We start from the raw sequence: 12,936 nt of genomic DNA on the forward strand, positions 1-12,936 counted from the left end.
CTTGATCCGGCACGAACACTAAAAAGCCGGGGCCCATTGTGTGGTTTGCGATAAATCTCTCCACTTTCTCTTGCATGGCTGTGATCCGGCCCCGAGGTACCGTGCAGTAGTAGGGGGTATTTTGCTCTCGGTGAGAGGCGAATGGCTCCGCCCAATCGTCCTCCTTCTCAACTGCGTGAGAAAGCCTCGCCTCTTGTAGGCGACTGTTTTTATCTTCTGTGTCCAGAGAAGCATGGCCAGAAGAGCTAGACTCGGAATCGTCCTCTGACGAGTCCGAAGAGGACGACTCCTCCCCTCTCCCGGAGGGGCCCGCCTCCTCTCCTTTAAAAGGAGCAGGAGAGAATGTAGAATTGTCAACTGTAAAATGGGAAGGGGTCACTTTGACTCCTCCCTCAGAACTGCCGGCTTTCAAGCCGCTTTGTTTCACTTCCACATCTGGCGCCTGGTCAGATGTTTCACTAATCGGCACCCTGTGGGAGGAGCCGTCTGAGTTTGAGATCCTGGCAGTCTTTTTTATTCTGGCCATCATGCTCTGCATAGACACAGATACAGTCGAACTTTGTATAAAGGGCAAAGATGGGTCCAGAAAAGGGCAAGCGGCACTCCTAGTCCTAGATTCAGCCGTCCCCGGTGACCGGCTGATCACTAACCTAGGTCGTGTCGTGTGCTTCCGTGGTGCCATTTCAAAAAAGAATAAAGTAAAGAGAAAATTAAGAGTAAGAGAACCGACGGTTACCTGAACGAGTGACGATTGATGAAGTTCTGAAAATCCTTTGCAATCGGCTTGTCAGAGCAGGCGGTAGGCAGAAAGGGTCCAAAATGTCAGAGCAAGTTCAGGGGTCCGAATGTTCTCTCACAAAGTTTTCAAGTGTGAAAATGACCGAAGTTAACACTCCTTTATATAGGCGAAGGGTCACTTCCAGAATTCAAAATTTTGGCGGGAGAATCTCTCGGCCTCTCGCCGAGTGACACCTGTAGCAGGTCGTCGCCTGTTACAGGGCGATACCTGTCACAGGTAACACGTGACCAGTCACGTGCCACCTGTAAGGGGCAAATGATTAGGGGATTTTGCTCCCACCAATCAGAATGCGCCACGTGGGCCAATCAGGTCCTGCCAAGTGTCCCCCAGTTGGACATCTCAGGGCTTGCCACGTGGCACACACTTATTCGTCCACCCTGGACTTATTATGTCATGACACGTGGCATACTCCATGCCTAATGGAGAAGCCGGTCACCTAGGCCCAACTTCCGAGGGAAGCCCAATCAGCCCAAGGTTAACCTAAACCTAGATTGGCACGTTTCCCGAGGTTATAAATACCTCCCTTAATCCTCATTAAGGGAGATTACGCGAACAACGCAGATTACACACATTAAACACTCTCACCTAGAGAGACCCAATCACTTTAATTTCCGCATTAATTACTCCTTAATCAAGTACTAACTTGACCGTTGGAGGCGGAGCTCCCACCACCAGGAGTCTCCGTTGTTTTGCAGGTACAGGCGTCCGGTTCCAGTCTCGGAATTGTAACTCTCCCGCAGGACATCAGAAAACCCCGAAACAATATCCAAACACCAAATCATGAAATTTGGATTATGTTTTGCAATTTACTCATTTTCTTTTATTTTTTAAATGATAGAAATAAAATAATAAAGTGGCACAGATTTTAACACATAGAGTTGTAAGAGGAGATAAATTAAAATGTTTATCTCTAAGATCAATTGGGGTTCGTTCGTTTAAAAAATAATAATAACTAGTTTAGGACCCGTGCCATGCACGGTCTATTAAAAAAAATTTAAAAATTGACAAAACATACACATAATATAAAGCGTAAACAAACAAACAATTGACGTAATATAATGTTGCAATGACCATTTTATTATTGTTAATAATAAAGTATTTGTCAAGAAAAAATCATTAAAGAAATAAATTAAAATACAAAAAAATACAGATAAAGATTAATGTTTGAATTGCACATCATGTGTTATCATTTGCGTTGCCTTTTATTTCTATCATCTCCGGTAGTTGTTCTAGGAACTTGATCAATTATTATTTAATCGAGGAAGATAACAATTGAATGAGGTCGTCCTTCTACATACAATCACTGCATAAAAAGGGTAAGGATCAGTATATCTTATGTAAAATTAATAAAATAATGATAAAATATATGATTGAGAAATTTATTTAAAAATGATATGTCAAGATTATATAGAATATATTTATTCTTGCATTGTTTGTAAGTAATTGAACAATTTTTGGGTGTCTCTATAGAAATGTTCAAATGCTTTAGAATAAAATACACATCTATATCATATATGTATCAAGTGAATAAAAATATTCTAAATTAGTGAGACATAAATACTTTTACACTTCAAAAGATACCAAATAATTTCATGATCTATATGCACGCATCACGCATCACTTTTAAGGGAATAAATATTCCTTGTTAAAGATAATAATGGTATATGATTCTTTCAAAAAAAATAATATAATTATGATATATAATAAAATCATAGTAAAAATATCTCCATGATATGATTATTGTATAATAAATTTTCCATATTTAAGTTGACCATGAAATAAGAGGAAGTAAATTTAAGAAATAAATAAAGTAAACTTTAAATTTACACAAAGATAAATTACGTACCTCATTATGCAAATTTTGAAACACCTCTTTGTATACTACATTGTGTGTAGTATGATATATTTTTCCTTCTTTGTCACATATCAAAACTTTTAGTCCACTCTTCTTTGTGACTCTTGAAACCGCAACATATAGTTGACCATGACTAAATACTGGTCTTGGGAGATATAGGCCAACATGGGAAAGAGATTGACCTTGACTTTTGTTAATAGTCATTGCAAAACAGACAACTAATGGATATTTGCCTTCGTTGAAATTTAAAAGACAATTTTATGTCAGTTGGGGTTAAAAGCATGCGAGGAATAAATACCTTATGTCCAATGTTGTTTCCTGATATGATTTTAGCCTCAATTATATGGTTACCCAGTTGAGTAATCACTAATCTAGTGCCATTACATAGACCATTAGGTTGGTCAATATTTCTAAGTAACATAACTGGAACCCCAATCTTTAGTTTCAAGGTATGATTCGGAAGTCCTGAACATTTGATGGTATTTAAGAAATCCGATGTATACAACTCTTGATTACCCCTCACATTTCTATCTGATGCACAAATATTATCTGAGCTAAGATAAATTTTCTCTTCCCCGGGAATAATAGACAATAGATGCTCATTAACCACCTCTACACACTCATTTGTTGGCACAAGAATAGCTCTCTCTTGAAAGTATTTTGCGTCATCCAAATTATGTGATATGAATGGATACACACTTTCAACAATAGATGCAACCGGACTATTAACTTCATCTTTAATCAATAACTCATCAGGAATTTTTATAATTGCCTCCCCATCATTATGTTCTCCTTCTTTACCATCTCCAATTCTCAATATCCACTCTGAAAATTCTTTGATCTCATTTAAATTCAAATGTGAACTTCCCACTTTTAGTCTCATATTTTGAGTTAATGATAGTACACGACAATAATCCCATATGTATGAAGAGTTGATGGATGAAAATACAATATCTTGTCGACTTCCTTTGGGAATAACCGGTAAAATTTGTCGAAAGTCTCCACCAAAAACAACTACCTTGCCACCAAATGGTTGATCCATGCTTTTTGGATTAGAGAACCTCATAATATCCCTCAGACTTCTATCTAGAGCTCAAAACAAAATCGATGTACCATTGGAGCTTCATCCCAAATAATAAGTTTTGTCTTGATTAAAAGATCGGCCAACGGGGATCTCTGTTTAATTTCACAAGTTGTATTTTCAGTTACATTTATTGGAATAGCAAATCTAGAATGAGAAGTTCTACCTCCTGGAAGAAGAAGAGATGCAATTCCACTTGATGCAACATTAAGTACAATTTAACCCTGAGATCGTATAGCAGCCGAAAGTGTTTTCCACATGAAGGTTTTTCCTGTGCCACCATAGCCGTAAAGAAAGAAAACACCTCCTTCATCTCCAGCAAGAGCATTCATTATTTCATCATATACCCCTTTTTGCTCATCAGTTAGACATGAAGATAGTCTTTTATGCTCTAAATCCATGGACGTTCTATCGTAACAAAGTTCTCCTTGAATAAGCTTATTTAGCCCATGAGAAACCAAATCATGATCTGGTAATGGCATCGGAGGAAATTGTGAAAGACTACGACCATTACTTTGCAATAAATTCTCTATAAGTGCCAAAGTGTGGTCCTTTAATTGCTCTTCACTTAACATCAAGTCTAACAAAAGTAATTTATAATATTAGTACAAAAATGGTTGACTTTATTTGCATGCATAATATAATTGAAGTTTTAAAAAGTAAACATATTTGCTTACACGAAACTTTTATTACAGTAGCCTAGTGATGCTATAATATCTTTTTTAGAATGGTCATGATCTTGGTGAAATATTTATAACGATTATAATCTTGATTACACATTGACTGATTGACAATAGATATTAATACAGATTTATCTTCTCTTTAAGAAACCACTATATTTTTTTAATCCTATGGTTTTTTAAGAAATGAATTGTAAACATGTTTTACATATCTTCTCATAATAAATTCTAATATTTTACATATTTTCCTATAATGAATTCTTATCTTATGGTTTCAAATAAATTAGTTTATATTTTTATATTACATTGATATAGATTATCTTATAAGTTTGAAACATATGAAGTAATGAAAATAACCGTGCATGGCACGGTATCTAACCTAGTTAAGAGAATATATATTAAAACATGGTTATTAGACTATTGAAATAAGCAAAATTTAATAACATTATTTAACAAAACCAAACAACTTAAAAATATATATTGGACTAATGTCGTACCAGTAATTTGAAGAATACTTCTTTGTCTGAAAAGTACATCATCTGCAAGGAATTTCCATATTTGCTCGTACACAAATTCGGGTCTTGACATACTTCCTGATATTAATAAAGTCACAAATAGGGTTCTTAAATATTGTGCTGATCCCCAAAAGCTTGCTTCAGTTATACCATCAATGTATTCTTTGTCATCCTCTAGTAGTCCAAGAGCATAGCAAGCTTCTTTGAATGCTGAGTACAATACACCATTGACAGTTCTAATATCTTCATAACATGTTGGACCTTTAACTATATTCAACAAAGAACTGAGGTAGTATAGCTCTCCACTCCCAGGAGAAACATAATAAATTCTTCCAATAGAATATCTTTGATCCCTTTCCCTCCATTCCTTCCTTCCCTTTTTGTGCCACACAAATTCTGTAGGGAACTCACAATAAGTTAAATTTCTTGCTTTATGAGACTTTTTATTGCAATCAATCCATTTTAAAAATATTGAACTATTGATCCCCGACTTGTTCATGACGTCTTCAAGTGGCTCGTCATCCTCAAATACAATACTTTGTTCATCAGGGAGATGAAAACTCAATCTTTCAACTGATGGAGTTCTATAATGAATATCATAACCTAGAATTCTCCAAACCGCCTCACATGGAGAAATGTACCTGTTTTTATTTTTCCCATTTATTTAGTGATTATAATTATAGTGAAAGTAAAATACTAAAATAGATATAAAATTGGAAAAAAAATAAAGAAATAAATATCAAGTATGAATTATAAGTACAAAAGCCTTGTAATAAATTATAGTGAATTTACCTGCAATCATAGTATGCTTTTATCTCATCTTTGTCATTATTATTTCCATCGTCTCCTCTTGTATGACTTAGAGATGCGGTTACTCGATCATGTCCTTTGCTAATATATTTAAACAAATATTTAATAGCACGGGATTGATTGCACCACTCAACATTTATATGAGCTCCATATTTCATGAGTAGTGAAGGATTATAAGGGACGACATACCAATTATCCAACAAAACTCAATTCTTTTCAACTGTTCTACCATTATTCCTTCTTATATACATAGGATATCCTTGATCATCCACTGTGGTTCTATCAATGAATTTTTTGGGAAAATGTTTTGAGCACTTTCCATCTTTCATACATGGTGAGCGGATATTATGTGCACCACATGGACCATGAAACATAGAGTCTCTAACTAAGATATATAAATCTGGGTATGTTTCCTGATCAGGTATTTCTGCAGATATAACCTTATCAATGTCATCGACATTAGGAAACTTGTCTTCTTGGTGCAAAAACAATACGATATGAGCATGAGGTAGACCACGTTTCTGAAATTCAATTGTGTAGACCACTGCACATGTAATGAACTTCATTATCAATTTAATTATTAAACTAATTAATATACCTTAAAGTTAAGATAAGTGAAATGTATAGCATTATATAATTATAATATTAATTGAAGTATATACTCTTATAGTGGTTTGGGTTGGTATACATAATGGTGTCATATAAGCGTGATCATTATAATATATACTATAAAAAATATTATTCATCATTTTATCTACTTATATATAGTAATTTAATACTAAAAATCTTTGATTCAATTAATACTATATGTGATAGATTTCATGCATGTTTCCATTCATTCAATATAATAATAATTCACTTTCTTTTCTCTAAGCTAATTGTATAGTTATCTACACTAAAATATAGTAGTAATACATAATAGTAGATAATCAAAAATCTTATTGCTTGTTTCCAATTTTGCATTTACAACTTGTAGGAATATGTATGTCTAATACTATTTTTTGTCGTATATAATATTTTTATGGTAACAATAATGCAAAAAATAGCATAAGATACTGTAATAATGACAACAATATATATATAAAAAAAATTGACTTTAAAGTTTAAACAATGATGTTAATACTCACAAGCTTGTGCTTTTCCAAATATTTTCCCTTCCTTCAAATCACGAATCAACTGATCTAGTTTGATTTTGAAAATTCTGCAAAGAATGTCTGGCCGATCTTCAGGTTTAAGACCTCTCTTTTGTACATATCTTAGGATTTCGGGCCATTTTGGATTGCAAGTGGAAGTGATGAACAAATCGGATATCCATACCATTTGCAAATAGCCATCGCATCTTTGTAAGTTTCAGCATTATATCTAGCACAACCAGTAAAAGATGAAGGTAATATCATAGGTTTTCCTGTCGAAGAAGAATTAGTGTTTTGTCGTGGCACTTCTTTGAGATTCTTATACTTGTCTACTCTGAGCTGTTTTTGATGAGTTCGAATGTAACACATCCTTTCAGATTCTATCATCGTGAAACCATCAACACAAAGTTGTTGGAATAATTTCCGAGACCATAAAATAGTGAAAACCTCATCTTCTCTCTCGTGTATTCTAAAAGCAAAGAATTCTCTCATGGTCAATTTCTTTCTTTTTCGATTGATGCTAGTTGAGTCCCTTAATTGAATACCAAGTCTATATCCATCCTCTCCATATGGAAACAGTAAGGGATATTGTAGTGGAAGATAAGATGGATGTAGCTCATTTAAACGTTGTAATTGACCGCTTTTTGTCTCAACTATTATATCACTTTCTCCAACTGAACTTCCAACATCTCCAATAATTAGAGCTGCTACTTCGGATGCAGTAGGCAAATTATAAGTCCTTCCATCAGTCTCCCTTCCTCCAATGAGTCTAAGCTTAACAGCCTCCTGATTGTTCGACTCAAATCGATTTCTAGCCACTCTAAATGCTTGAGCTAGTGGATTATATTCATCAAACATTTGTCACAAATCTTCAACAATTGTATCATCCAATGCATTATTTCTAGTACTATTTGAACTGCATAAAAAAAAAAAAAAAGGATAAGCGTTATTTATGCTTATAGATTTTAGGTGGTACATTATTGTATATACTTTTCATCATTTACTTTATGATTCATGTCTTTATGATATTGTAATAAAAAGTGCTACTACTATATTAATTTAAAGGAAAATATTTTACAATAATTTATACATATAAATGCATGTTTAATATAATCCACGATTATCATCATAAGATACATACCTGAAAGCATGCATTCTATTAGATACTTCATTTTCTGTATCATAAATATATAATTGTGAAAACTTTGGAGACGACCCCGTCATTGGCAATAAACTCCCTATTCGATGGTAATTCTGACCATACAATCTAAAGGTAAATGGACCTCGTCCTCTGTTCACAGATGAATCAATTTTGCCACCCATTGAAGTAAAAGCATACATCATATTATATGGTCGAGTATTATCTTGGAAATTCTTGCTCCTAGCATCGTGATTTGTATATAGGTCTCGAAGTATTTGAGGTGGATCTTGAAGCTTAGGAATTTGAACCTTTCCTTGCATGCAACACTGAGAAAATTTTGGGTTTGTTTTTCGATCTTTTCTTGCTCTTTCTTCCAACCACATGATTGCATTACAATATTCACAAGTATACATTGGATCTCCAATGTCCCAATAGTCTACAAATTTGTTGAATTATAAGGACACAAATATATACTTGTATTTAATAAAAAAAAAATGCAATTAGTTTAAGTTTTATGAAATACATACCTTTAAACCCAATAACATCTTCAAGTTCATCGTCACCTTCTATGTCATTATTTATGTCATCCTCATTAAGTTCATCATTATCATCAATGATCCCATATCCTATTGTGAAAATAGTACATTAACAAACTATAAAAATATATATGATGTCAATAAGAATTAATGCTTGGCCTATACCTTCTAATTCAAAATTTGAGTTATTTTCACCATCAATATTCATATGGCCATTGATATTATATCCAAATGATGTTGTTATTGCGTTGGGAGCCCAAACTTGAGTTTTCCTTGTAGATGATTCACCATAATCTTGGTAAACTACAAAATTGAGGTTTGATTACATGACACACAGTACAATAGTATTATTATTATGGAGTATATCATTTTCTGAAACAAATGATGGCTACTGACAAAAAAAAAAAAAAAAAAGTGATAAGACCTACCATTTGATATAGCATTTAGTGGTCTTCTTGAATGGCTTGGTGTTTGTGTTTCATATGATAGTCGCGCTCGCTTTTCTCTTAAGATTGTTAATCGGTTCATTCTTGCACTTTTTGTAAGCAATTGATCCCTTTTTTTGGTGTCTCTATAGAACAGTTCAAATGCTTTATATATATATATATATATATATATATATATATATATATATATATATATATATATATATATATATATATATATATATATATATATATATATATATATATATATATATATATATATTCTGAATTAGTAACACATGAACTTTTTAAACTTTAAAAGATACGAAATCAATCAATAATATATGCACTATCCACAATATGCTAAAATTGCACTGCAAATTACCAAAAAGTGAGTCAATTATATTTATGCATACATTATATATGATCTGTATATATATTGAAAGATAAATTAGGATTCTTTGTTACAGACAATTATAACATATAATTCTTTCAAAATAAAATATAATTATGATATATAATTAAATTTATAGTAAATAAAAGTATTATATATAATAGTTGATATAATAAAATATAGTAGTGATATATACTGAACCTTTATTTAGTATTTTATTCAGATTCAAGGGCTTCCAAGTCGTCTTGAGAATATTCCTCCAGCCACACACATCAACTATCAAAAGTACATTTCAATTTTAGACTATGGGCAACTCTATTGAACCACCTTCCCCCTTAACAAAAGAGAAGGAAACAATCTGACATATAAGCAAATTGATCAGTGAAGTCAAGGATGCAATCGAATTTGGGAGACTCAGACTGATCTATGTAATATTTGTGTTTGGGGGTAGGGGTTAAAAGTAATTACTTCTCATTGCTGACAGCTTTATAGCTGTAATAATTGATTTTAATGTGATTGTTTTTAGTGGCTTTTTGAGATAGAATAACTTATTCATTTAGGAATATGGTGATTGCATACAAGAGCAGCTAACTATGAAATTTCGATGTAAAAAAGGTTGGATTCAGACTTATTTATTTGCTTATATGTAAGGAGGCTATAGTGACATGGATTAACATTAGAATATTTGAAAGATACGAAATCAATTATCTTCTAAATACAACACTTAATTCAACTCAACTCTATAAAATTAGTATATAAAACAAATATAGCTAAACCAAAGCCTTAAATTAACCAATAAGAAAATTAAAACATCATCAAACCAGCAAAAATCACAGTTGATGTATTATTAAAAAATAATTCAAAAACCTTACATAAAAACTACTTCAAAACAAAATCACTTAATTATCATCTATCTTAATAACATTATTCAATTGGGTTTTAAGTAATTCATGAGTTATTCCTTTATTCCTTCTCTGTCTTGATAACAATCTTTTGTTGAGTTTTATTAGTTGAAAACTCAGATGATGTGAGATGTCCTTCTGATAGTTCTGAACATCTGTCCTCAATCTCTTCAAAGCTTCTCTTTTTGTTCGGAATAATATAGATAGGTGAACAATTATCATCCGTCTTCTCTTTGTCACTGAGAGAATTATCCTACATAATTGAAATAATAATTAATAAAGTACGTTTAAAAAACATATATAATGGATATTTTGTTGAAAAACATAAGAAAATCTTTGTATATAGTCTATAATATCAATACCATTTCACTTTGGATGGGATCCTTGCAAATATTGATAGACTTTGAAGTCACATCTATTTCTTCATGCTCCACAAACTATGTCATTCAATAGAATATGGTAAATACATACTTCGTATATAGTATATATATTGTAAATGAATAAAGTTTTTGTGCAATTAATAAGTACCTTATTCAAATTGTCTGCATCTTCGAATAGTTTTATGAGGTTCATATCATCAGACAATTTAGTCACTGTGAATAAAGGAGAATTTTGCTTAAGATTATAATTTGTAATTTTAACCTTAAACAAAAACTTTCTTTTCAAGAGTTCTTCTAAATCTTTAGGTATTGAATCACTATCTCCATCCTGTATCATGAAAAAAAATTAGATTATTAGAGTTATGATAATGCATGCATGTTTCATTCGTACTTTTCAGAAATTTTATTTGATAAAAATTAGATCAAGTTATATTTTGTAAGTTTTATGAGGTTCATACCCATTTATTTTTATATGAAATATAGTAATAATTATGTACGAATTATGTATACCTTTAATTGACTTTCTCTTATGTATAAAGCGGATTTTCCTAAAACTTGCACCACCTCTCGATCAAACATAACAAACGAAGCACTTCCCGATTCATCAACAACTCTTACTTGTAGTTTAAACCTTGGAACAGGCTCTACATGATTATTGCACTTATCACACCAAAATTTTGTAAGTTCATTAATAACCAAACTCTGAACTTTCTTATAGTCCTTCTTACATGCGAGGTAGAACCAACCATTTTCGAGATCAATAGAGTCAATTGTAGCCAATGTCACACAGTTACAAACTATGAGCAAATTAAAAAAAAATTAAATACCGTAGGTATTTAAGCGATATATGATTAGATATATATAATATATAAGCATGTAATTGAAGTATTTGCTTACTTCTTGTATTTCATGTATCTCATCAATAAGTTTCCTCTCTGACTTGTTCAAAAACTCGCTTTCTTGTCCATGAGAGATATGACTACTTATTTGTGCCACCATTTCTGAAGAAGTCTTTCCTCCACCATCAAAACTGAATGATAATTTATTCATATTATTCACGTAAGCCATTTTATAATTGTATAAGAATATTATTATTTAATTTTGACGTAGAAAAATTACATACCTCTGTTTGAAATCTTCTATCTCAGTAATGTTGGAATATATATGAAGTTTAGTGACAAACAGTGAACTTGATATTCTAACAACACCTATATTGTATAGAAAGAATTCAAAACACACACATATAAAGTGAAAATAAATCACTATAATGAATAAAAAATTTAAAAAGTAAATATACCTTGAAAAGTCTTGATTTTTGCAAATTGAATGACAATAAAAACTTGTCGATTTGGATGCTCGGCTAAATAGTCTCTTAGTTGGTCAGCATATGTATTCCACAATGTGCAATCCAAGACATTTTTTCTATAACAAAAAAATAAAAAATAAAAAAATTAGGTGTGTCATGAATTAAATAAAAATCTTAATACTGCATGATAAAATATGACTAAAAACAATGTATTTATTAATGGAAAAAAAATTATATTCTACTTGCTGCAAATCCTCCAATTGGATGTTGATCATCTTTTGTTGATTACCATCTCTTAAAAATGTATTGGTTAATGAAATTCCGGAAAGATATCCAATGTAATATTTTTTCACGATTAAAATAAATAAATCAATTATGTGTAAAAATAAAGTAAGACAAACATATATTAAAAACTTAATTAATCATACCAACTAAAATATTGGTGTCCAGCTTGTTTGAAACTATTGAATTGTAAGGTTTCAAATCAAAACCACGAATGGGAATGCTTGCTCCTTCCACTTGATTGACTGTAGTTAAGTGTTTAAAAAGAATTTTGTATTCATGTCCCGTGGGTTTATACGACCCATTATTAAATCCAACTCCAAAATTTGAAATGTTATAAACTTGTCCCTCTGCTAGTTTAGTTTGAAATATCACAAGGAAGGACTTCTTTGCGGAAGCCTGGATCTTTCCTCCCTAATTTAGATAAAAAAAAATTAAATTAAAAAAAAACATAAATATTGAAACTCCGCAAGATGCTAGCACAACTTATACACATATATAAAAAATGATGACAAACATTAGATTACATACCTGTTCATCTAGTAAAACCATCTCTAGAGAATGTACATCGTTTGCATTATTAAAAGATGGAATAGTCCATAAGTAGATAACCCTAGCCTGTATAGTAATATTTTCATTCGACGGATTGATATTTTGTATAAGCTTTAAACTTTGTGTCATTAGAAAAAATAACGTT

At 31.8% G+C, this 12,936-nt stretch overlaps 1 pseudogene; it reads right to left on the reverse strand.

Moving 5' to 3' along the window:
- Positions 1 to 2,561: 2,561 nt before the first annotated feature.
- On the reverse strand, positions 2,562 to 12,920 carry LOC110704068 (annotated as a pseudogene).
- Positions 12,921 to 12,936: the final 16 nt, after the last annotated feature.

This window comes from Chenopodium quinoa, unplaced genomic scaffold (genome assembly GCF_001683475.1).
Source record: "Chenopodium quinoa cultivar QQ74 unplaced genomic scaffold, ASM168347v1, whole genome shotgun sequence".
Classification (NCBI taxonomy): Eukaryota; Viridiplantae; Streptophyta; class Magnoliopsida; order Caryophyllales; family Amaranthaceae; genus Chenopodium; species Chenopodium quinoa.